The sequence below is a fragment of the Octopus sinensis genome, linkage group LG6 (genome assembly GCF_006345805.1).
Source record: "Octopus sinensis linkage group LG6, ASM634580v1, whole genome shotgun sequence".
In the NCBI taxonomy this organism is placed as follows: domain Eukaryota; kingdom Metazoa; phylum Mollusca; class Cephalopoda; order Octopoda; family Octopodidae; genus Octopus; species Octopus sinensis.
In genome coordinates this window covers 42,591,100-42,618,454 of record NC_043002.1, presented here as the reverse complement: position 1 = coordinate 42,618,454, position 27,355 = coordinate 42,591,100, and the positions used below count along the sequence as shown (strand labels likewise).

General features: G+C 37.0%; 1 long non-coding RNA gene across 1 annotated transcript; it reads right to left on the bottom strand.

The window, feature by feature from the left end:
• Nucleotides 1-3,825: 3,825 nt before the first annotated feature.
• LOC118763895 lies at nt 3,826-22,837 on the bottom strand. Its single transcript, XR_004999654.1, has 2 exons — nt 22,610-22,837; nt 3,826-4,868 (listed from the first exon to the last, which is right to left on the bottom strand). It is a non-coding gene; the product is annotated as an uncharacterized LOC118763895 (long non-coding RNA).
• Nucleotides 22,838-27,355: the final 4,518 nt, after the last annotated feature.

Here is a 27,355-nt window from a genome sequence, read left to right as displayed (position 1 = left end):
CAGGATAGTGTCTTTCCATGAAGGACACTGCCATTGGTCTGTCAATGGTGCTACTTGCTGGTCATACTGTATTTGTGAGTTTGCCATATTTAGCAAAAAATTGACACACAGTTCCTCTATGGAAATTTTTGAGTAAAACCAATCAAACAGCTTATAATGCAAATATGGCCTATATATCACACCTAACTTCTTCACAATTTAGCAGTTTGTCTATAAGCCACATTCATCTTCTGCAGAAGAAAGCTTGTTGTGATGTTGTGTCAATAAGCCATATCTGACCTTAAAGGATTAACAATGATACTGGACTAGACAATTATTCAAAGATTTAACCAGGGAAAATCAGCTGCTACATACTCAATCACTGCCATAAAGCGACATCAAAATTGAAGGAAAATAAAAGGCAGTGCTCCAGTATGGCTTTAGTTTAATGACTGAAACTATTAAATGAATAAAAGAAAAGGAATGCTAAATATAACTGTAAACAGCTCCTACACTTTTTGTACATCATTCTGCTACTTTTTGATTTATTCTCCTTCCCAGGCCACTCCCATGTCTTGACATAAACCTCCCCATACTGCTTTTTCCTATCAACCATACTCCATCCTTATTCATCATTCACTTCTACCTTTGTATTGGGTTGTCTGGAAAGTTCGTGCCGATTTTTAAAGGAAAGAAAAAGGTCAATAAATACTTGCCATTACATTTTTAATCAACCATATATGAACCATTTTGTTGCACAATGCGTCTCCATCTTTCTTTTAACTTGAAAATACCCTCTTCCCAGAATTGAGGTGGTTTCATGGCAAAGAATTCATCAACGTAACTTTTTATGTCATCCAAGGAATTGAAATTTTTACCACTAAGACTATTCTGCAGAGACCTGAATAAGTGGAAATCCAAAGGAACAATATCTGGTGAATATGGAGGGTGGGGTAACACATCCCAGCCGAGCTGCAGCAATTTTTGTCTGGTTTCCAAAGCATCAAGTGCTGAAAACGAACTGTCATATCTTCCATTTTAATGGGTTACAGAATTAACACAGGTTATAGGAACATAAACCTTCTTCCACGAAAAGATAGCTTAAACTATGCTCTAAAAGAACGTGTAGTTAAATCCTATTTTATGGACTCAACCATGTTCTAATATAAGTCGAAAGGTAAGCTACTATAAATCGGCACGAACTTTCCGGACAACCCAATATTTAACTCTCCACCATTTCTACACCTTTGCACATCATTCTGCTACTTTCTGATCTATTCTCCTTCCTGGGCTACTCCTATATCTCTTTTACTTTACCTTTCTCTATACTGGTATTTGCCATTGACCACACAACCACCTAGTACATTACTCACTACATTCACCTCTACCCCTATCTGTAACTCTCTGCCACTCACTTCACCTTTGCTAATCATATCACTACTTTCGAACCCGTTATCCTCCCTGAGCTACTCCTTTATTTCACTCACCTTATGCCTCTCCATAATGGTATTCCTCATCAACCACACCTATATCCTGTTGATCACTTACTACATCCACCTCTATTCCCATTTCTAACTATCTATTTCTCTCCCCTCACACTCTTATGAAACTTTACATTCCCTTCCCATGAATTCACTGTCTGTATCCATTCATTTACTCACCTTGTTTCTTGAGATGTTCTTGAATCCCACCATTATCATTTCTGTCTTCTTTCCAGTTACTCCCATACACCCTTCTTATCTCTTCTCCAGTAAGACATTTGGGTTTGTCCTTCCATTACTCTTCAGTCTCTCAACACCCAGCATAGAACCATTGCCCCTCTTCACTCTCTCTTCCTTTTCCCCTTTCTCCTTTTCCTGTTCTTTTTTTTTTTTTTGTCTTGTAATTTATTTGGTAACCTCGCTGTTGCCAATGGCACAAAAAAGTACCCAGTACACTCAATAGAGTTGTTGGCATTAAGCCCTGCAGCTCACTGAATCCTTTCAAACTGTCCAACTTATGCCAGCATGGAAATGGGCATTAAATGATGATGATGAATACCTTTTTGAATGCCTTGATTATCTTTCTTTCATGACCACCAGAGCAACTTTTGTAAATCCAGATCTATCAGAGCCTACTCTCTTAATCTCATACACCAGCAGGCCCTTGCCCCCAGATTTGGTATTTTCTATATCTTTGCACTAAACAGTAACAACATTCAACTGTGTCTGTCAATAAATCTTCTGGAAAACAGCTTGCCTATGGGCTTCCATCTCCTATCTCTTGGATAAATAGCTTCCTGTCAAATGACACTATCTAATGGAGTTCTACTAGTCATCACCTCCAGCATTGCCCATTTCTATGTAGATACTACTGGCCCTCATTCCTCCCTAAATGTCTGTCTCCAGGCATCATTAACATGTAACCTAGATATGAGGGGCTACTGAAAAGTTCCTAGCTTTAAGGGTATTGCAAAAGGCCTTAATGGAGGCCCAACTTTCTGAGTTCTTTTATAGGGCTTAGAAAAGCTGAAGGACTGCTGCAATAAGTGTATGAGTCTGAGAGGGGAATATGTTGCATAAAATCATAATTAACTGATTCTCCTATGTTTTCTTTTACCCAAAGCCAAGAACTTTTCAGCATGCCTTGTACATTATACTAAACCTGCATTGACATTATGAACTGCTTCTAGCATAAAACACTTATCAATACACATATCACTTAACCCAATCTCAATATGAACAGCACACAAGTAGAATCATCAAGGTTACTACTGTAAAAGCTTGGCCTCACCATCACTGAAGATATCACATAAGCTGGCCTTGCTCTTTAGGACCAGAAAATACTTGACCATCAAACAACTACTAACCCTTTCAAGTGATTCCCACAATGGCATATTGCTCCTACATCTGGGGCAAGGCTGCTTCTACACACACATCTCCACCTTTCACCACAAATAAAAAGGGCTATCCAGATGCTTGGCATGAACCATCCACTAACACATACAGAAATTTGACCACAGCATGCAGTCTCCTTGCTCTGCCTTTTCAACAGCTATTACAGTGGTTTCTGGTTGATCTCATGCCAACTACACTCATGCATTCTTAACTCATTCGTCTCTTTTATCACCATCCACACTGTATCCCTATCCACCGCCAGGTTCCATAGTAACAAATTTACCCACTTCTCCCTCAGAATACTGCACTCTGCAATTCCTTCTGTGGTCTTACCCCGTAGTTACCAGCTTGCAACTTTTCAGGTAGTAAAATAACTATGATGATTTCAACAGTCTCGAAGGTCATGCAAAGACTAAGAACACAACCTTCTCTCCAATTTAAATTGATAAAATAAAGACATCCTAATTAGTAACCTCAACACTGAAAGTATTGGAAATAGGAAAGTACAACTATCAAGAAAGAAACTTATGAGAAACGTGCAACATCCAATGAGATTTACATCACAAAACATAACAATGAGATGGTTACAAGTCATCACTTACATTATATAAGATAGGAGAGGGCAAGATATAAAAATTTTCATTTGTTATCTGTCCTAAAATTTGTTGAGAATTAATATCTGTTCTTGTCATTAGGGAAAGAAGAAATTGAAAACAATTTTTGTTGAAATTATATTCACATTCATAGGTATGTACAATTAAGGTAAGTTAAAAGTTGTCAAACCAGTATCATTCTCAATGAAAAATGTTCTATCCATAGTCTGGAGAAGTCATCAGAATAAAAAGGATGAAATAACTGAATGAAACTGGGTAGTTTTATTATTTAGCTATGATCTTATGCATTATAACAAAATGAAATGTGAAATATGAAAATGTCAAACAGGTTACATCATATAAAATATAGAACAATATTTTGTGAGTATTGAAGATATGATGTTTATTCAGTTAGTAGCTAATATCAAATTAAAATATATTCAAAACTAAAATGCTTAATTGTATTTATGTTGGTATTTCCTTCACATTGGAGAACAAATTTCATATTGGTTAATGGTTGTTATGATTGTTATCATTTAAGATATCCATTAATTTAATATGTTTAAAAATCACAAATCAACAATTATGAAAAATGTTTACATTTCTTTCATAGTACACTAAAATTAATACATGTTATATTATTATTTCAGTCTGTACATTAACTTTTTCTTTTTAACTATGATTAATAATATTTCATTTAAACATTTTAGATGTTGTTGAAAGATTTTTACAGTATTAATAAATCTTTAAAAAGTTTTCATGATATTTTCAGACACAATTTTCAATTCAAATTATTTAAGGTCTTTTGAGACCTAATAGTGAATTATTGTTAAATAAAACCAATCACTTATCATAGCTTTGAATTTGTTTGAGTTTACTTTTATTGAAAAGTTTATAGAAAAGAAATCAAAGTTGTGTGTCTTCATGTTCTGTATAGCCATTATTAGTGTTACCTTCAGCTTCTCTATTTTTTTGTTCCCGGGTTTCATAGTGAAAATGATAAGTAAGCAATACAATAGTACATACACCTAACATAACTACACTTGCTATACCACCAATAAGAAACTGGGTATGGTATTTATCAGCAGTGCTGTCAAATAGAGGGCCAGCCATATTTAGTAGGTATATGTTATATACTGCATCTTCTCTAGAGGCACAAGCATAGATTCCTCTATCATCTTCAGTAACACTTTTAATTTTTAATGACATATTGTATGTCTCATATTTTACTTCATTCATCATTTTACCATCTGGAAGAATCCACTTGAGTTGTCCAGCCATAGTTGCATTAACACATGTCATTACTACATCAGATCCTAAATATGATTTTAAGCCCTTTGTTTCAGTTTGGCTGTGTGTCTGTGCCACGAAGAGAATCAACAATCCAATAGCCAAATACATCATGGATATTGACAGGTTTCTATAATAAGTAAACAAAAAATAAAAAAAGAAAGGAATTTTAAACAACAAATACATCTTTTGAAATTATTGTTTTTTAAAGAAATACTTAACAACTGCAACTTCAAGTAAGACTGAACATATATAACATTGAATAAAATAGCCACCTTAGTGTTAGATGCCTGTCAAAATGGGTTTAACACACAATGGGCTATTTCAAGCCACTATCATTTGCAAATTAAATCAAATTAAATCTACCAGTAAAAACTAAATGATATGAAGATAACTGAAAAAATTACTCAGAATTGCCATTATTACAAAGTAATGAAGAAAAATAATCTAATTAATTGATATGACTTATACACTGATTAATATGAACTTACTAACATTATTTGAATTTGATTTTAACAAGTATAAGTGACAACTCAGGGCATGTTTCAGATTTATTAGGCCACTTCAGTGAAAGGAAGCTATTTTAGAACCATGTGCAATATTGTGCATTATATTATTTCTCATTTTATATTTGTAGTTATGTTTGTTTTTTAACTTCCATATATATTTAGAGAAGTATGTTGTGTTTCTTTTGGTTAGGTTCCAGAAAATGTGGTTGAATGCTGCATATAACTGTTTTTGAAGGTACTACATGTGGTGTCAATGTAGTGTTTTGGAGTTTATTCTACTCGTAATATTGTTGTTTTATAGATAAAGCTTGTTTGTAAACAATTTCTATGTAATGAGTATGTTCTTGGCTTGGTGCAATTTCATAAATTGGCAGAAGTATGTTATATAGCCTTTTGTATGTTGTTGTTTGGCGATTGTATGGACTGTTTGATGTGTTTTGTGCTGCAGAAGCTAAATTTTGTATCGTTTCTGTTGATTACTCTTGTGGTATTTATGTTCTGTTGGGAAATGCTTGCAATAGTTAAGCTAAAATATGGGTTCAAACAGATGATGTCTCTTTTTCTGGGTTTCTTTTGTTTATTGCCTGACTTAAGTAAGTATTATAATTTCTATTTGAATCCATTAGATTTTAGGGCTTCACTGTTGAGTAGTGCAACTTAGTCAAGTATTTCTTTATTATACAAAATTGCCAATATTCTCCAGCTTATATTGCTAATTAGGCTTTTCCTTATTGATGGTGGGTATTTAATTTTATGTTTATGTATAATGGCACCTCATTAAGGCTTTTTTTAATAGGAGCAGGGTTTTCCAGTTTTCAGATTTAATGTGTCAATGTTGTGTACAATGTTTAGATTGGTTTCCACTGTTATTTTTTTGGTTGAATTCTTTGAACTTCATTATTAGGTATTTTCTGACTTTCTCAAATTCACACCCAACCATATTTTGGAAGAAGTTATACCATCATCCCTGTATGAGCCTATTTTGTGCAAAACCCTACTATTTCATGTTTCTGCTCCATTGTAGCATCACATAGTGACACCAAATAGTTTCTCACTTTCTAGTTTTACCCAGGCTGAAACTTCATGGAATAAGATAGATTTTCTAGCATGAAAATTATGTCCATTTTCTGAGAGCCACATACAACGATCTCCTCAGCAAAGCGTAGTGTTTTTTTTTTAATAAGGATTTTCTGATAGATGGATAAAAATTAACAATAGTGGGAAAATTATAAGTCTATTTTTTATACTATTGAACCAATTGATATACTATTGTTCTATTGTTTAAGTTTGTTATTTGTCAAATTTTTGAGCTGATGTTTGCCAGGATTTTTTGCTTACTGTACCCAATTCTTCTTTCGTGGGATTATTAATCCCTATATGGGGTTGCTTGCAAAGTTGAGTTTGTATGTGTATGAGTGTGTACATGTGTGTGTGTATGCATATGTGTGTGTGTGTGTGTGTGTGTGTGTGCACGTGTGTGTGCCATAGCACAGTTATCTCCATTTTTGTTCTATAATCTAAGCTGTTGGCCAAACAAGAAGACCACTTTTTTGAAGCCCTCTGCTGACTATCTCTTCAACAAATGACAATGACCCCATTTTCACAGCCACTGGTTTTAATGGACATGTTGAGCAACACCATATTGGTATCTCTAGTGTAAATGAGAGGCAAAAGGCATGGCACAAGGAATGAGGTGGAATCATGACTCCTGGAATTCTGTGATGCGAATGACCTAGTCATTCCCAACACAAATTTCACGAAACCAGCCACTCACCTGATCACTAACTTACCTGATAGACACACAAGCTGGTTGTATTATATTTTGACCAGAAAATAATTTAGGCAGATTGTTGTAAATGAGTAAGATCTTCCAAGGATGAATATTGGTCGACTATTGTTCCAATAATTTTGTTATAGAGTATTCTATGATGTTGTTGGGGATTGATATATTTATTCCTGGGTTTCCTAGGATTGTTGCATCAATTCTACATTTTCCCTTTACATCTCACATATCAAAAAATGGTGAAAAATCACTGTTTATTTTTTGTAAACGTGTTATTTTCTAGTTTATATATTTGCTCTCTACAATACGCTATGTTATGACTTTTAGTCTGAAGGATGTTAAATGAAGATGTCAGAGGAAGAAAATATATCATTAAATACTTCAAATACAAATAAAAAAGAAAATGGGAGCTTTCAATTTATGTAAGAATCTAATTGTAGATTCTGGATTTTCAATGATGTGTTCAAAAAGGCTGATTATAAAATCACAATTTTCTTTTGTAGTAATAATAAAACATGAGGAGTAGTCCCATCTAGTTGCTGTTACTTTGGGAAATATTTTTTTTAACAATGTTACTCAATGCATTAGCCCATTTGGGTAATTTTGTAGAAAAATATACCCAGTCCATTTATTGTAGGAAAAAAATATCTTCAATTCTTTTATAGCAGAGCAAGCTTGTGAAAGAACTAGATTTAGGACATGACATAACAATGAACAAAGATAGCATATTCATATTTCTCTCTTAAGTTTGACTGCAACCCATTTAATTTCCAGTCATTGTAGTGGAACTATAAGTTTAGGCAATTTGTTTTCACACCTCCACATTTCAACGCATTTAAAAATATGTTCAGATAAAGCATTTGCTGAACGATCTGCACCAACATTATTAAAGCCTGTATATCATTCTTTAGTAACACAATCTGTGGCAACATAACACAAAACAGGTCACAGTTGGGAATAGTTCAATACATCAGACGTTTCATCTACAAGAGTACCTACAAATTTAGCATGCTTTCTATTTTATTCCACCTTTTGGACCGCATTGTTGTAATCATTATGAATTCCATTTCAGAGATCAGAGAAAACAAAAGCGGCATCGAGAAGGCTTGCTAAGTTTTCATCATACTGATTAGATACAAGAGTTTTTGTAATTTCTGCGATTTTTGGATTCTTTGGATTCAGAGTGACTCTGAAATGATGATTCTTGGCGATCTTGAAAAATAATTACATAGCCGCAGAATGTATGTTTCGTCTAACTTCTTCATTAAGCTATTACACGCCCTATTTTTTTATCCTTATCTAATTGTTTGTCAATGCGAACATACTCAAGTGTTTTAAGAGCTATCAAGGACTTTATGTCTTTGAGAACATTTATGTTTTAGCATGACCAAAAGTAGATTGTTTGAATTGTTGCGATTTTTATCACTCAAAGCAGTTTTTTTCTAAACTAAATAAGCATGGTCAACAGAAATAACTTACTTAGCTTAGCACTTTTAGCTAAACCATTATTTTTCTTTTGTATAGATTAATGTAAAGTTGTCTGACACATTTCTTGTAATATCACGAGTTAGGTTATTTCGGAGTTGGTCTGCCATCATTTATAATTAATTGCTTTCCTTCAGAGTCTTTTCTCTTTGAAAAATTATTTCTCAAAAGTTCTTCTGTAACATGCGTTTCAGTCATTTGGACTAATATTTCAAAGGTTCAAAATATGTTCTATAAAAGAAATACATGCATGATATATGTTTGTGTATGTGTCTGATCTTACTTGTATGTGTGTGTGTATGTGTATTAGTTTGCGTAAACGTCAGACTGTGAAATGTGTGGATGTGGTTATTTGTTCAACATTGTGATAATTTTTTTTTATCTTAGCAAAAAAACAAAACAAAAAAAACAAAATCATTAGGAGTTGAGAAAAAGATGAAAAATGCCATTAAACTGTAAACATGTTTCTCTCAATAACAAATCTCTGCTTTTATAAAATATTTAATTTAGCTTAATTTTTTGCCTCTAGTTATATGATGCTGACAATCCTAACAAAAGGATAAAATAGTACTAAATGGCTATGTATGTATGTTCATTTCATGCACACATCACCAAAATGGTGGCAATATGCAGGCAAATGGCTGAATAGATTCTGAGAACTTTCAGAACAAGGGACCAGGAAACAACGTTGGTTCTATGGAAGACATTTATCCTCTACTGTCTGAACTACTGCTCTCAATTATAGTCGTCTACAGCAAGAAATTAATGGTGGGATTCAAGGCAGTTCAGTGGTGTTAAACCAAGAAAATTTGTTCAATGAAACACTTGAGTCACAGAAAGAATTACGACTCTACTCCCTAGAGTGAAAAGAGGAGAGATATATGGTGATATACAAATGGAATATGTTAGAGGAACTTAGTTTGGCATCACGAGTTATACCAGCCTCTGAACAGAACACCAATGCACTATTCCAAAGGTCCCACCTATCCCATCTAGAATAAGGACCAGGTACTGCAATAGCTTGGGATTCAAAGGCCCACAGCTATTTAATATTGTCTCAAAAAAGAAAAACCAAAAAAAACTGAGAGATCTACATGGAATGTGGGTGGATGTTTTTAAGAAGCACTTTGATCTATGGCCATCCAAGATCCCAGATGAATCTACATCACAGCAATATCAAACTCGCTCCTCCACCAAAAGCCAACCAAATGAGAATAGCAAGTGAAGAGGTAATGGCACTGGTGGTACCCCAACATGTTGACAAGGTTTGGGGTGAAACGCATAAAAGAATACACATGCAATATTGTTACTTTCTTAATTTCTGCTAAATTATCTCAGTTCTTATTTACACAAAACCACCACAAGAAAAAAAAAAATTTCTGATGGTTTAAAAAATATATATATAGGCGCAGGAGTGGCTGTGTGGTAAGTAGCTTCTTACCAGACAGACGTGTTGTTTTTTGCTCCGGCAAATGTCACGTGTTTGAACGTGAATTGTTGAACTTTCGACTCGATTGCAGGTAGGCATTTTGTATTTTTGCGAGCGAAGTGAAGTTTTATTACTTGCATTAATGTTTTTTAGCATTAAATATTTTTTTAGCAGATAATAAGGCTCCACTTTGCTCCGGATATAATTTTTCTGCCTGTTGTCGGGTGTGAAGAATATTGTGTTTTTTGAGGCGGCGTAGTCCGTCTACAAAAATCATTTTTGAAATTGTCGTTGTGTCATCCACGGATTTACCAAGGATTATTTACCAAGGTGTTGTACCAACCATATACTTGGCCTGGAATACAATTTTTGGCCGAAAAAGTGAACAAAAAAAAAAAAAAAAAAAATATTAATTCCTTTGTCTGATTTGAACTCTCTTTCTCCGTCTATCATTCATTTGTAAAAAAAAAAGAACTTTCTTTGAACTGCCATTTTAATTTTATTTCTTCCCTTCTGTTGCTTTTTTTCATTCTCCTTTCTGTGTCTAATTTATTTTGTAACATTTTGAACTGTTTTTCTTAAGTTATGGCAAGGAATTTCACAGTGTGGGAATTAACACCTCCCAAAAAATATTTGAACGAACTTGAGGAAAAGACAGTGGTGCTGAGGACATTTTCGAAGTCACTCGACACCATAATGGTCTTTCCGAAAGACACAATTATGAACGAGCTGGCAGACTATATGCCAGCCGTTAAACATATTCAACGGGGAGCCAAATACGCAACGATTTGGTTGCTGTTTGACTCCCCTAAAGCAGCTTGCGATTTCGCGAGTAAACTCATTGAGGGCGAAGAGATTCTGTTTCTCCCAAGCTATAAGGGGGAAAAATTGATACGTTTATGGGTCTGCGGCCTGCCGCCCGGCTTTGAGCCCGAGTGGGTGGAAGATTCCATCCGCCGGGGTCTGAGTGGTGGTAGCGCCAAGATCCTAAACGTGAGAATGCAGCCTGCGGCTAACTGGGAAGGGGCAAAGGCTACTTTGACTCTGTGGACCCAGTCGGCCAAGAGTCTGGTTTTGCCGGACTTCCTGAAGATGGCCGGGTCCAAGTATCTGGTGATGCTTGAGGGACGCGCCCCCAAGTGTCACCTGTGTTCGGAGACCGGCCACATTAAGAAAAACTGCCCCAGGAACCAGAGTAGGATCCTGGAGAAGTTAATATCAGAGCCTCTCCCTGCCCCACCAATGGAGGGAGAGAAACAAAATGAGGGGGAAAAATCCTCCTCCAAAAGAAAAAGAAGAGTGGGGAGCAATGGCGACCCACAAAAGGAACCGGAGGCTGCGGAAGAAAAAGAGGACCCGGTGCGTATAGCACCGGAACCTCAACCTCCCGAGGCCCAGCGTAAAAAGAAAAACAAAAAGAGGAACGGGACGCCACCAGCGGACTGTAACACCCAGAGGGCATCTCCCATGTGTCCTCCGGCGATTGTGATGCCGGAGAAATTTTATGTAGTCCTCTTCCATAAAGGAGGCACTATAGAAAATGAAATACGTAAGAGGAGGAAGAGAAACGAATGGGAGGGACTTCAGTCCTGCATGGAGTATCCCGAGTGGCCTTCGCAGCTGGCTGCGGAGGTCCTACTCGAAAATGATATGTGCAGGATCGAGAATTCTTTCCCGGAGGATCTCTTGCAAGTCATACCTGTATGCGGAAGCCTGACGATGGACGATTGCGTCATTAAAGCAAGAGAGTTCATCGGTCGGGTAACGTAAAATTGTAATTGTGTTACATTGTGACAGAGGTTTATTGCCTCTGAAGAGACTTTCAAAAGTGTAAACTGTTAATTGAAATTTTTGTGAAAATTTTTTGAAATTTTTGTAATTTTTGAAAATTTTGTAATTTATTGGAAAAAAAAAGAACATTGTTTTAGAGAAGCAAAAGTCGGCGGGCGCTTTCTGACTTCTCCCATCACCATATTCATCAATCACCACCATCATCCATTAATGTCCTTGTCCAGCCCGTAGCTACTCTTTGTGCTGCCCTTGTGGCAAATTAAATGAAATAAAGTAGCTTGCTAACCAACCACATGGTTCCGGGTTCAGTCCCACTGCGTGGTACCTTGGGCAAGTGTCTTCTGCTATAGCCTTGTGAGTGGATTTGGTAGACGGAAACTGAAAGAAGCCTGTCGTATATATGTATATATATATATATATGTATGTGTGTTTGTTTGTGTGTCTGTGTTTGTCCCCCTAGCATTGCTTGACAACCGATGCTGGTGTGTTTACGTCCCCGTTACTTAGCGGTTCGGCAAAAAGAGACCGATAGAATAAGTACTGGGCTTACAAAAAAAGAATAAGTCCCGGGGTCGAGTTGCTCGACTAAAGGCGGTGCTCCAGCATGGCCGCAGTCAAATGACTGAAACAAGTAAAAGAGTAAAAGAGAAAGAGAAAGAGAGTTGGATTGTTTTTTACATATGTCTATTAGTTTATCTCTCTCCATACTTGTATATCTGCCTAAGGTGATCTGGTTATTGTGTGTATATTCAATTGTCTGATTAATATATTTGCACTCATATGTGTGAATACATATTCTGGTTTAACACACGCATGTGTATATATGCATATGTATTAGACACTGGGCGGGGTTCTTCACACACAAACTGTTGTGTTATTTATACTTATGGTTCTGCATGAAACCAACCTTACGAATTCAAGTGTTTTCAGTAATATACATACACTTCATTCAAATGCCCCCTTGGAAAGCTCCAAGATGTCGCACACGCACTCAGCTCAGAGAGCAACACTACTTATATAGCAGAAACAGACGTTAGCTAATGAAAGGGATTACAAGAATCCTGTTCCTTTATCATTCATTGACACAAACACACATGCAGACACACAATGATGAGCTTACTACCAAATCCACTCATGAAGCATTGGCCAACTTGAGGCTACAACGCAAGACACTTTCCCAAGTTGCTGTCTAGTAAGATAGAATCCAAGACCAGGTGGTATTAAAGTGAATGCATATCCACACAGCCATGTCAGCAGTTAGCATATCTATTATATAAAAGCCATTTGTCTGTCTGTCTGTGTGTCTTCTAGGATTTCGGGTATCCTCCATCTGATTGCACTTAAATTTGATATGTAGATACCGACGGTATCAGGGCGTGTACAAGTCTTGAAAAAATTACAAAAATCGATTCCAGGTGAGAATGCGACTGATAAAGCTGTGGGAACGTGCATTTGTAAAATTGTTTTTCTTGGAATAGAAAAAATGTCTATCATTATTTCTTCTTTTGCTGGTGTCTCAAATTTAGGTTAAATCAGTGTTTCTCAAAGGGGAGGCCTATGGGACGGTCGGACAAGTTGTTTTGAGAAAATTTGGTTTAAATGTTTGACAACTCAGCACCGTCCATTGGACGGGGGGGGGGGCGTTTTGCTCGTTTACTTTTTATGAAACTATATACACCTTCCATCATGTTTGAATGTAACGTTACATCATTGAGATCTATGAACAGAAGACAGTTGTTAACTGTGTGATGTTTTAGCATTTGTCCTTTCATTCTGTTGTTCATCAGTATCTATGATGTTAAACGCGAAATTCTGTCTGTCTGTCCAGGACCCCTGTATCTCAGTCTACATTTGCTCTGCATAGAAATATTGATATGCCATTTTGGAATCAGGATGATCCCCGGGATTGAAAATCTACTCTTCATTTGGTTCTTGAACATCCAGCATTGGGATCCGATTCTGGACAAGAATTTGTTATATGCTAACAGTTGGAAATTCAAATTTTCAAAGAACTCAAAAGATGTGTGAACTTACAAGTTTTTCATTTAAACTGAATTTAAAGTAATACCATATTCATAGGGTAATAACATATTGGTAGGGTACCAATAAATGCTTTATCATCACTGCTCTCTTTAGTCCTCCACAGGTGCTAGCTCAAAAGTCTGCACAGAGTGTGGCTTTTAAACTACTATGCACATAAAAGGAAAGACAGGTTTAGTTTTGTCTTGTTGAGTTCTGAGTTCAAATTCCATTTTCATTAAGTTTATCTTTCTTTTTTCTCCTTGAGCAATAAAATCAGTGACAAATGAATACAAAGTACCAATCAAATATAAACTTTCCTGGAAATCTCTTGCCTGATAGCAACATCATCATCATCATCATCATGGTTTAACGTCCGTTTTCCGTGCTAGCATGGGTTGGACAGTTCGATCGGGGTCTGGGAAGCCAGGAGGCTGCACCAGGCTCCAGTCTGATCTGGCAGTGTTTCTACAGCTGGATGCCCTTCCTAACGCCAACCACTCCGTGAGTGTAGTGGGTGCTTTTTATGTGCCACCTGCACAGGTGCCAGGGGAGTCTGGCAGCATCCACGATTGGTTGGTGCTTTTTATGTGCCACCGGCACAGAAGCCAGTCAAGGCGGTGCTGGCATCGGCCACGTTCGGATGGTGCTTTTTATGTGCCACCGGCACAGAAGCCAGTCAAGGCGGCGCTGGCATCGGCCACGTTCGGATGGTGCTTTTTACGTGCCACCGGCACAGGTATCACAACTACTATTTCCATTGATATTTATTTCGATGTTCATGTACTTGACTCAATAGGTCTCCTCAAGCACAGCAGGTTGTTCTGAAATCCAAGGTACTTTGAATGGGCTGGGGCTATGCGGAACTGGTGCAGGAAGCAGCCCGGGTCTTTGCAGTCACAGCAAAACTCCAGAGATCTCGGTCCTTCGTTATTGCCTCTGTGAGGCCCAGTGCTCTGAGGTCATGCTTGACTACCTCATCCCATGTTTTCCTGGGTCTACCTCTCCCCCTGATACCTTCAACTGTTTGGGAGCGGCACTTCTTCACACATCTTTTCTCATCCATCTGCAGTACATGACCATACCATCGCAGGCGTCGCTCTTGCACACCACATCTGATGCTTCTTATGTCCAGCATTTCTCTCAGGGTGCTTACACTCTGTCATGCGTGCACACTGACATTACACATCCAGTGTATCATGTTAGCTTCATTTCTTTCAGGTCTACGCATGTCCTCTGCAGTCACAGCCCATGTTTCACTACCATGAAGCATGGCGGTTTGCACACACGCATCATACAATCTACCTTTCACTCTGAGCGAGAGACCCTTTGTCGCCAGTAGGGGTAAGAGCTTTCTAAACTTTGCCCAGGCTATTCGTATTCTAGTGGTGACACTCTCTGAGCATCCACCTCCACTACTGACTTAGTCACCTAGGTAGCGGAAACTATCAACTACTTCTAGTTTCTCCCCCTGGAGGGTGATGGAATCTGTTTTCTGAGTATCTGTGGTGTCTATTGTCCCTGTGCATCTGCCGCACATGAAAGCTATCTTATCAGTTAATTTCCCTTTGATGTTGCTGCACCTCTTATGCATCCATAGCTTACACTGGGTACATCTTATGGAGTTTCTACCTACACCTTTCCTACAGATCGAGCAGGGCCACCTGCCCGAGGGTGTGTGTGATGAGTTTGCCTTTCTGCTTACTATAACCTTGGTCTTTGCTACATTTACTCTAAGGCCCTTTGATTCTAAACCTTGCTTCCACACCCGAAATTTCTTTTCTAGTTCCGGTAGTGATTCTGCTATGAGAGCCAGGTCATCAGCATAGAGGAACTCCCAGGGGCATCCTGTTTTGAATTCCTCTGTTATTGCCTGGAGGACTATGATGAATAAAAGGGGACTGAGGGCTGAACCTTGGTGTACACCTACTTCTACCCGGAATTCTTCACTATACTCATTGCCAACCCTAACCTTGCTGACAGCCTCTCTGTATAGGGCCTGTACAGCCCTTATTAGCCATTTGTCAATCTCCAGTTTCCACATCGACCACCAGATAAGGGATCGGAGAACCCTGTCAAAGGCTTTCTCCAAGTCCACAAAAGCTATGTAGAGGGGTTTATCTTTAGCTAGGTATTTCTCCTGCAGTTGTCAAACCAGGAATATAGCATCAGTGGTGCTTCTACTGAGCACAAAACTGAACTGCATCTCATCTAAGCAAATTTTCTCCCAAGAAAAATCACAAAAGGTATATCTGTGTGGTTATGAAGTTTGCTTCGCAACTATTGGTTTCAATGTGGTGCCTAAGGTCATTGCCTTCTACTATAGTCCTGAGCCAACCAATTTACTTGTGAGTGAAGTTGGCAGATGGAAACAGTGTGGAAACCCATCGTATATATGTGTGTGTATCTGTGCCCTCCCACCATCCCGTGTTGGTTTGCTTACATCCCATAACTTAGCAGTTCATCCACAGAGAGTGATAGAATAGCTACTAGGCTTAAAAACAAACAAGCACTAGTTTTGATTTGTTCGACTAAAACCCTTGAAAGCAGCGTCATCATGACTGTTGTCCAATAACTGAAACAATTAAAAGATACAAGATAAGAAATGTTACATCTCATTTTCTCACCGATGAAGGCTACACCCAACTTCTCGCATCACCTGAACTTACTTTTCCCTCTGATTTTTGCCAGCACAGACTATCACGTCTTGGATCTTTGATGATCTGAGATGTGGTGTCCTATGATCAAAGACATTCCAATTATAATCATTAGTTCTTTTATTGGGTATTACATAATATCGAGTACTTTATTATTCGGTATACCTATACAAAGGAACACCTCAACAACTTCCATCCTTTATTTTTTTACAATCATTGGACGGCGGTTACTCTGAAGCATTGCCTTGATGGGTTTTAGTCGAATAAATCAGTGAAAGTACTTATTTCTTAAGCCTGGTACTTATTATATCAGTCTCTCAAACCGAAACGCTAAGTTATGGGAATGTAGACAAACCAACATCAGTTGTCAAGTGGTGATGGTAGTAGTGATGCTGATGGTGATGGTGGTGGGGTGGTAACAAACAGACACACACATATATATACATCTTTCAGATTCCGATGGGTCAATCTGGGACTGACAGTTGCCCAAGGTGCTATGCAGTAGAGGAACTGAACCCAAGATGATATGGCTGAGAAGTAAGCTTCTTAACTACACCCCTACACCTGTATATCTTTTAATTCAATTTTCTGCAAATACCATTTAGATATTGTAGATTCCAATTATATCAGTATTTGCTGTGAAAATTTTTTCAGAGAAGAGAGGAGAGGAGTTTTGGACAATTCACAGAAGTTAATTTAGTTTCCTAATGTTATTCAGAAAAAAATGTGTTTTTTTAATGAAGTTTTCTACAAATACCTTTCAGATGGTGTACATTACGATTACATTGGAATTTAATGTGAAGAAGAAAAAATTGATGGGTGCGCACAAATATATACTGACATCACATAACTACGTGACTGACCAGGCTGTCAAATGTTGTTACATATTGCTGATCACAATGTGTTTTTGCATTGTTTTAGCTTTCAAATGATGCCACCCCACTGGCTAGGCAACCGGGCCAACATTTCCCCACTGATCAAAAGTGGGATTGGAGCAACGTGAAATGCAGTGTTTTGCTCAAGAACACAATGCACTGTCCAATCAAAGAATCATACCCATATTCTAGCGATCATGAGTGCAACAGCCTCAACACCAGGCCATACGCCTTCACATACTGACACACATTGCATAATTTTTCAAACTTCCATGTTTCATTTTATCTTTCACTAGTTTCAATCATTTGACTGTGGCTATGCTGGAGCATCATCTTGAAGGGTTTTAGTCAAACAAATCGACCCCAAGACTTTTTTTTTTAAGCTCTGCACTTATTCAATTGATCTCTTTTGAGGAACTGCTAAATTACAGGGATGTAAACCCACCAACACTAGTCATCAAGCGGTGGTGGAGGACAAACACAAACACAAAGATACACACACACATATATACATACATGTTTATGTGTGTATACAAGGCGAATCAGAAGTAGTGGCCAGTTTCTGGAAAGACATGCCTTTGTTTTGTAGGTTTATTACTGACAGTTTTGAAACTTACTAAATCTGGACCATGTATCATGTTGTTAATACTCTTTGATATCCCAACCCATAAAACAAGAATTAGGAATCAAAAATATCTCCCAATTGGGAAGTCATATATATCAATCCTAAAGCAGGAATTGGGCACAACTTTTATCGCACCCTGTATAAATGGCAGGGAGCAAAATTAGGTGTTTTTACTGCATTTTTTTTACTTTGAGGCAAAATGTATTTTTTTACAAATGTTCACTACCTTACAAAATCTATATCAGCTAAGCAAATGGCCTTCCCTAAATGCATTAAAAACATTATAGCAATCTGGTCGTTATTTCAGAAAATTATTGCCGTTCTCTTTGAGCATATAAAAGACAAATTTAGCTGGGGCAAAATGAGTAAGCCATGATAAAGTATATTTGACGCTTCAATTTTCTAGAAAACAGACTCATGCACATCAATATCCATCCCTGATATCAAAAAGATCACAAAAAGAAAAATTAAATTTCTAGGTCAAATAAAAGAGGCTCAGGGAAAAATGGCACATGATATGAATTTATTGAAATTCGACTAAATAATGAAAAAGGTAAAAAAACAACATAAAATACTATCGATAGCTTCTTCAAAATTTACTGGAGTGTCCTCTTTGAGATAGATTTTCTAACCATGCAGTTAAAGAGAAGAAATTATAGAAATTAAACATTACTCATTTTACTCCATTTTAGACATCATTTTTTGAAACTTGAAAATTATCAAATTAGACATGGGGTGAAAATTGACAGAATCCAACAGAGAAAATAATATTGATTGTTAAACACCAAAAATTGTCCAAATATTTTAGTAACAACCTCAATTACAATAGGGTCGAAGTAGAGGAAAAATTTCTTGAAAAAGGTGAACCTGCCACCTGACTATGATTCAGACTCTCTCAACTTTAACAACAGTGTTGAGCAATTTTTACTCCAAAAACAATGCAACATTACAAAATGATAATACAATACTTGCAATGTAATTATTTCAAACAGGTAAAAAGTAAATAACAAGAAATCAAAAGCTACTCATTTTGCCCCACCCAGCGCCATATACTGTATTTTAATGTCAAAACCTACTTTTTTGTCAAAAAGTAGGTTTAAAAATTATGGGAGTTTCTTAAACACGGATAGTATTAAAATGTCTTGCAAAACCTTTTTTCGAAATTTTAAGCCCCAAAAGTTAGAAGTTTCTTTATATAAGAGGGTTCCTTATACACTTTAAAATACGGAGGGTTGGGGCAAAATTTATTCAGTTTCTGTCTACAAAATCCACTTACAAGGCCCGAGGCTTGAGTAGAAGGTACTCGCCCAAGTGAGACTGAACCCTGAACCATGAGGTTGGAAGCAACCTTCTTTATTTCATTACATTTGTCATAAAGGCATAATATAGATGGAAGCTTTGCGGGCTGGACACAGACACAATGATGATGATGGAATGAAAAAGAGATGGTTGGTGGGGCAAGCAGCCAACGCCCACCAATTGTTGCTTCTGGTAACATTGTTCTTTTTTAAAAACATAAACGAGGTGTTGAACCTCTTACAACAATTACAAACTGAGGCGCTGAGCCTCTTACCAATCTCCAAGTTCGAATCAAGGCACTGAGACCTCTTACTCTGCCTGTAGTCGCAAGCCGGGGCCCCATAAGAGATAATTGTATTCATCCTTAGTAAAGGAATCTATCACCCTGTAGAAATAATTTTCCTCTATGACCTCCAGCCACGCCTACGCCTATTATGAAAATTTATAGCTTATATATATCTACACATACATACTGACACACATTACACCTGTACACCTATATCAACAAATGAAACTTGAAATTTTTAAAAAAAATGTTGTCAGTATGTATGAGAGCACGCCCATCACCCCCCCCCCCCAATTTATTCCTGATACAGTGGTTTGCAACATCTGAAATTTCAGATCTTTCCGGTTTGAATGGCAGTTTTTTCTAGCTGTGTCATATGAAATTGTCACTCATATCGGTCTATTGCGTTTCAATTTGTTTTAGGGTTAGAGTTAGGGTTAGGGGGGGGGGTGTATCTTTTTTTCTTCACAAATGTAAATAAACCCAATCTGTTTCTTAAACAAGGGACATATTCATACGGCACAGAATGTTTTCACCTCAATAGACGTCATTGATTGGTTGAAATTGCAGAAATTGAAGAAAAACAACAACAAATATCTTACAAACTATAGAATTTTCTCTATAAAGCCAAGAGAAAAAGATGTTTCATAAACACATTCTACCAGTATACGAAGTTTAAAATTTTTTAGTTACCTAAAAATTATGTTAAAACTGCCGTTCAAACCGAAAAGATCCCAGTCTGTTTGTTGCCATGGTCACTATGCAGTTTCGATGGCCGCTTTTGAGGACATTGGACTAATTTCATTGGTTAAAGATATATAACTTTAAATGGTTCTGCCTTGTTGATTATTAAGTTTTCGGCAAACATGAACGTAATAAAGACAAAAATTGTAAATTTACTTTATACATTGCAGGTTAATGACTTTCCTGTGTCTAATGAGTTCTAGCTAAATTTTCTGTATCAAGTAAAACAACTGTGTTGATTCCATACAGTTGCTCGACCTGCTAGAAATAGCAGCATACTACTTACTCCTCATTTTATTTTAATAGCCATAACTAGTTTTATCATGTATAATATAATTACTGTTACCTATTTTTTTTTTCTTATATCTCTTTCAGTTATTAGACTTCGGCCATGCTGGGGCACCACTTTGAATTTTTAGTCGCCCAATTCGACATGCCCAGCATTCCCTCGTGGGGTGGGAGATTACCGCCCACGTTGAAAACTTCTAACGCAAAAAAAAAAAAAAAAAATGAGTGATATACTATTAGTTCTTGCGATTTGGTTTCGAATCTCAGAATATGTTCTTCCTCCTAACAAAATACAAGTGTATAGTGAGAACTGCGAATACACCCATACTTAATAGAAATAACGAATGTTAACAATATTTCTTCAAAGATTATTTTAACTAATTGACGAATATATTTGTGTAGGCACGAGGGATAGTATTTCTAGAGGAAGAGAGCTAACATGACGAAAGGTTGACTGATTTATTTAAACATTTGTAAAATGATACGAATAAGCCTTGATTGTTTACGAGCAGATCCGAATTAAAATAAATCACGTTGTATATAGTATCAGGTATATTTACACAAGCGTGTCCCCACCCAAATTTGTTTCCTCATAATTTTCAGGAAAATGAGTATTTTCGAATGAAATTTTCTACAAATACCTTTCAGATAGTGTTCATTACAATTATAGAAGAATTTAATGTGAAAAATAATGGGGGGGGGGGAGAAAAAAAAAGAAAAACACGTACATTACTGACACACATAGTAGATATATATGTGATCTGCATTAGCGTGTGTGCGCGCCCACCAATTTTTTTTTTTTTTTGCATTAAATTCCAATATAACGGCAATCTAAACCATCTGAAAGGTATTCGTAGGGAATTTCGTTTAACATACTATTTTTCTACCTTAAAGTTATGAAGAAACAAAGTCGCGATGGAGCACACTTGTGTAGGTATGGCTAATAAATTGTTTTAGTTTCTGGTGCTCTTTGCAAAAGCTATGGCTTTCAACATTTTAATTTCTTTTGTTTTGTATTTTTAAACATTTATATTCAGCGATTTACATTTCCGTTTGAAAAACTAAAATTTAGTGGCTTGGTCGATTATATTGCCCTCCAGTACTCGACTGGTATTTTGTTTTATTATCCATGAAGAACAAATGACAAAGGTGACCTCGTCGGATCTGAACTCAGAACGAAACGAACTAGAACAAATATCTCCAGACGTTTTGTCCGACGATCTAATAATAATAATAATAATTTTTTTTAAACATAGAGTGGACAAACAAGAACAGACAAAGGGATTAAGTCGATTATATCGACCCCAATGCGTAACTGGTACTTATTTAATCGACCCCGAAAGGATGAAAAGCAAAGTCGACCTCAGCGGAATTTGAACTCAGAACGTAGCGGCAGATGAAATACCTATTTCTTTACTACCTACAAGGGGCTAAACACAGAGAGGACAAACAAGGACAGACAAACGGATTAAGTCGATTACATCGAACCAGTGTGTAACTGGTACTTAATTTATCGACCCCGAAAGGATGAAAGGCAAAGTCGACCTTGGCGGAATTTGAACTCAGAACGTAACGGCGGACGAAATACCGCCAAGCATTCGCCAGGCGTGCTAACGATTCTGCCAGCTTGCCGAATCCTTTCAATCATAGGCCCAAGGCGTGAATTTTTGTGGGAGGGGACTAGTGAATTATATCGACTCCAGTGTTTCACTGGTACTTAATTTATCAACCACGAAAAGATGAAAGGCAAAATTAGCACGGCGGAATTGGAACTCAAAATGTAAAGAGCTGCCAGAAATACCTATTTCTTTATTACCCACAAGGGGCCAAACACAGAGGGGACAAACAAGGACAGACATAGGTATTAAGTCGATTACATCGACCCCAGTGCGTAACATACCACTATGCACTATATCGACAACCTAATGATTCTGCTAATTTATTGTACGTATTGTTTTCTATGACAATAACAGTGATAATGAAAAATTCAATGTCCAGAACGATATATAAATACATATTTACAGCATTTCAATAAATAACAGGAGAAAAAAATATTTGATAGAAAAGAAAATACCTCTTACCAACAACAAAGCTCTCTGGCGAAGAAACACTCCACTTAAAATGTATAATAAAAGTAATCATAAGTTTAGCAATCTTACGTGGGTGCGTCTGTAATAGTTATCAGCTTTGTACAGAAGTGGGTAGGTTAAACAGAGCTTCACACAAAAACTGAATATGTACAGCAAACAAACTGGGGAATGATATAGAACTTATGTAACTTAAAATGTGTCAACGAAAAAAATAATAGAGTAGACCCGTTATTCTTGTTAAGTGTTTTTACTGTCTCCACGGCTCAGTCTCATTTCCATCAATCTAACCATCGTTCTACATACTTGACCCAAGCTGTTTGCATTTTTTATGCAAATATATTCTATTTCGGCTTTCTTTCTACATAGGTCGTCCGATAGCTTGTTTATACAAGTTAGACAGGTATTTCTTTTATTCTATATCTTATTTCATACACCTTTGTTGTGGTGTTGAATATCTTTAATTGACAAGTTTATGGGTATGTTTTCATTTTTGACTGAAAATGAATTAACATTTAAAAACCATTGTGTTGTTAAGAAGTTTGCTTTCTAGGTATGTAGTACATTTACCTCTGTTGATCGAGAGAGCTGAATACATACATACATTAAAAAAATATTGCTGGAACTTAAAAACTAAAACAGTTGCCAAGTTGCCAACAGTTGCACAACCGGCCAGATATCGCTATGTGGGAGCGCAAAGAAAAGATATGTTCCGTTGTGGAAATCAGTTTCCCTCTGGACGTGAATAGCATTAAAAAAATACAAGAGAAAGAGGACATCTATGGACCATTGATAAGTAGTTTCCAAATCCAGTACCCAAGATACACTTTTGGCTTCATACCTATTGTTATTGGAGCAACAGGATACATACCAACCTGTCTAGGGCAAAGTATGGCTAGACTTGGGATCTTAAGGAGAGAATGCAATTCCTTAATTCATATGCTACAAATGATTACGATATTTGGGACTATTAAACCTACAAGATCTTCTTAAGAATTAAAGAATACTGATTAAAAAAAGATACTTTCCTTCACAACCTTGCTACCAAATTGGTGGCCGATCAAAATTTACTCTGAAACTGAAAAGAGAAAGAGAACATGCCTACATACATAACACATACACACACATGCACGCACATACATACATACATACATACATACATACATACATACATACATACATACATACATACATACATACATACATACATACATACATATGGATCAAAACAATTTGATTCAAATTCCTTAGTACTTTTAGTTTCAAAGCGTGATGCTAATCCGCAGCCATTGAAAATTTAGCTGAGAATTAGCATCACATTTTGAAACTTAAAGTACCAAGGAATTTGTATCAAACTTGTTTTGATCCATACATGTAACTCCCAATAAATGTGTTGAGTGCCCTGCTTTCGTTTGTCCACTAATTCGTTTATACATGTGTGCGTGAGTACGTGTATGTGCGTGTGTGTGTGTCATTTAGTTTTATTTCTAGATTATTTACCAATGGGAAGTCTGTTTCTAACCTAGATCTAAGGCTCTTCCATTGGAACTTTAAACAACATCAATAAGTATTGGTTCACTATTTGCAGTCAATGTATGTGCAGATTTGTATGTTTTATTTTATGTATGTATTCTCATGCACATAGTTGCATGTCTTGACGTGCATATCTACTTAAATGCTAAACTTTCGGAGATGGTAAAGCGCATTCAAAACTGAATCAATGGGTAGGCTTCACGACCAAGCTACGGAAGTTTCACATGATCGGCCGATTAACCGACCAATCAGCATCAAGCCATAGCGTGGTTCAACTTTCTAAATCTTTCTCATTGAGCCCTATATAAAGGTGGTTTATAATGATAACCCCAGACTGTCGGGACCTCCGTTTGACGTTTCCATTCTCATTTCATCACCAGCCGTTGGCAGAGAGAAGGTGCAGATTTTGTGGTCATGAATATAGCGCGTTTACCACTTGTGGTGAGCTAGCCACAATTACTGTACCAGTTAAATTATCGTACATCCTAGTAGTATGTGTCCTTTTGCGTGTAATTGTTGCTCTTAGTTTTTGTCAAAAACCAACACAAAAAACACTATGTACAAGAAATAAAGCTTCTGTTAACTGTTCGTGAGTGTTGCTAATTACTTCTACACACAGCCCAAGAAATACATTTTCACTCATCAGCACCTACCACGACTACCACAATGACAATACTCACAATGGATTGTATCTGTAGTCTTCTAATTAGCTTTCTACTTTTGTGAACTCTAATTTGTTAAGATTAGTGTAGTCTTTTATCCCAATGATCGTGGGTAGAAATCTGAGCTTGTAATCCGAGTATAGTAGTTGTCAATTTCTCCATAGTTCAGCGTATACATAGTTTCTCTTCTTTATACCAAATCACTGTGTCTAGTTTGTTCTGTTTGCATTTTATGGAGGTTTTCGTAGGAACATTCCACCAATGCATTTTCATATTATGAATGGTTATGGCCTTTACCACACTGTGGGTTCCTACTGCTTTGACCTCACGATTATCCTTCCGACGGATCTCACTGTACGGTGTCTTGACATCATGTCTCATCGGTAGATATCACGATGACATTTTCGGTCAACTGCTTATAATGCGGGTAATAGTTTTGGCATTAACTTCACAGAGTTTTCATCAGTTATCACATTCCCTTTTGTTCATCAGAAACTTGGTTGGAATTTCGTGTTCCTGGATTGTTAATGCATACCTTTCAAAGTGAAAGTTAGTGATCTTGTTAGTCCTTGATAGACTGCTTTAATTATCAATGTTGCTGTAATCCTGAAGCTTTCTATTAACGTACCCATGCATTGTTTTTCTGCTAGGAAGCACTCAACCTTTCATCTAATGATATGTTGCGGTAGAGTCATACAACTTCTTTGGAGATGTGTTCAAGGTGTAGCGGATGGTGTAGCGGATTTGAAACATAGATGATATATGAAAATTGTAATTTACTGTGCACTTCTAACTGGTGAGGTCAGCATATGTTGCCACTCTTCCACCGCTCTAGAACTTTCAGTGGAGGAAATGACAAATGAGATCATCATAAAGAGACATTTGTACGTCATTAGATTATAGTGATAAATTCTTATACAACAGTATCAGTTTTCTAAATGCCAAAGCACAGCTGACTAGTAATATCGTGAACCTGTAGGTTTTACATCAGTGTGTCTATCTCTCCTAAGATGTCGCTGGGACAACCAGGTGGTTTTACCGAGAGCCTTGACACAAGGGTATGCCCTGACACAAGGATATTTCTGTGTCTCCGCGCTCAAATGACTTGCCATCACTTATGCTAGTTACCCCATAGCTGGGACCCTGACAGATGCTACTACTCAGTCAGAGTACACATGAAAACAATAGTGACTAAGAGGTTGTTCCACACACTTCAAAAGCTTTTACCGGATGAATGTATGTATACGTGTATATATTCGTAAATAAATACATATATAGACGTGCACTCGCACACGCACACAGTGCTAGCAAGCTTGATACATAGATAACGAGAGAGAGAGAGAGAGAGAGAGAGAGAGAAAGAAAGAGAGGGAGAGAGGGGGGAAGAAGAGAGAGAAAGAGAGAGGGGGAAGGAGAGAGAGAGAGAGAAACCATTCTATGTTAATCCGCATATCAGATAAACTGGATGACATCTAAGTTAATAAGACTAGTGTCCGTGTTGAATTTCACTGTTGTCTTTGAAAATCAATGTTGTAAGGGAGGGTTTCTGGGTGTGCTAGGTGAACAATACCAAGTCCACTCACTTATTTAATCATGGAACGTAATGGGCTCCTATGTCAACATATATGCTCCGGCTAGTGTTTTATTAGTCAGGGGAAGATGTCACGCCTCAGTTATTAGATGATTTCAAATTGTTTGTTCTTCCCAAAAATTTCTGATATGATGTTCAGATGAAGTCATGTTTATGCAGTTTCCGACAATTTTCAGCTGTGCAAAGAGCACATTTGTTGCTTCTGTTTTTGTAACGTTTCGATCTTTCTATAATTTTCAAATTCATATTTGTAGTTAGGATTTTCTTTTAATTGAGGTAATTTCTCTTTTCGATACGACTAAAAGAATACGTACTTCTGTAAATTATTATATCGAATGTTCCTTTTCCCGTGTCTGTTTATCGTTTATGACTTCTGCATTGATATTTCTGAGTGAGAATATGGCCTCATTTTTGTTGGGAGCGTATAACACGTTAGTCGTGCAACAGTAACCTAATTTAATATTGTATCTGCAAAACAGCTTTCTATATTTATTGATGGTAGGGAAGAGGGAGAGGGGGGGGGGGCTTTATAATTTTTTTTCTTATTTTGAAGAACCGATTGTAAATACTTGTATTGATATTATTGATCAGTTCTTACAAACCAGGAAGGGATAATACAATTCTACGTTAATATAAATGAGTTACCCATTAGACATTCTAAAAGTTTAAGTCTGTGGGATTCGATTTCATTGAACGCAAATAGCTCTGACTACCATATCTTCAGAAGTGTCCATAAGTATTACTCTGTCACTTTTGCGTTACTCACAGTATTAACCAACGTATGCAATATTCTCATCAATTCTAAAGTATTTCTAACATTAAAGTGATAATGGTGATAATGCCATTGATATCCATAATCCTTTTCTGGTCGATAACGTGTTCTCATTTGACGATCAAATATTGTCCTATTTTGTATCTTGATGTAAATACTTCTCGAGTACATCAACAAAAAGG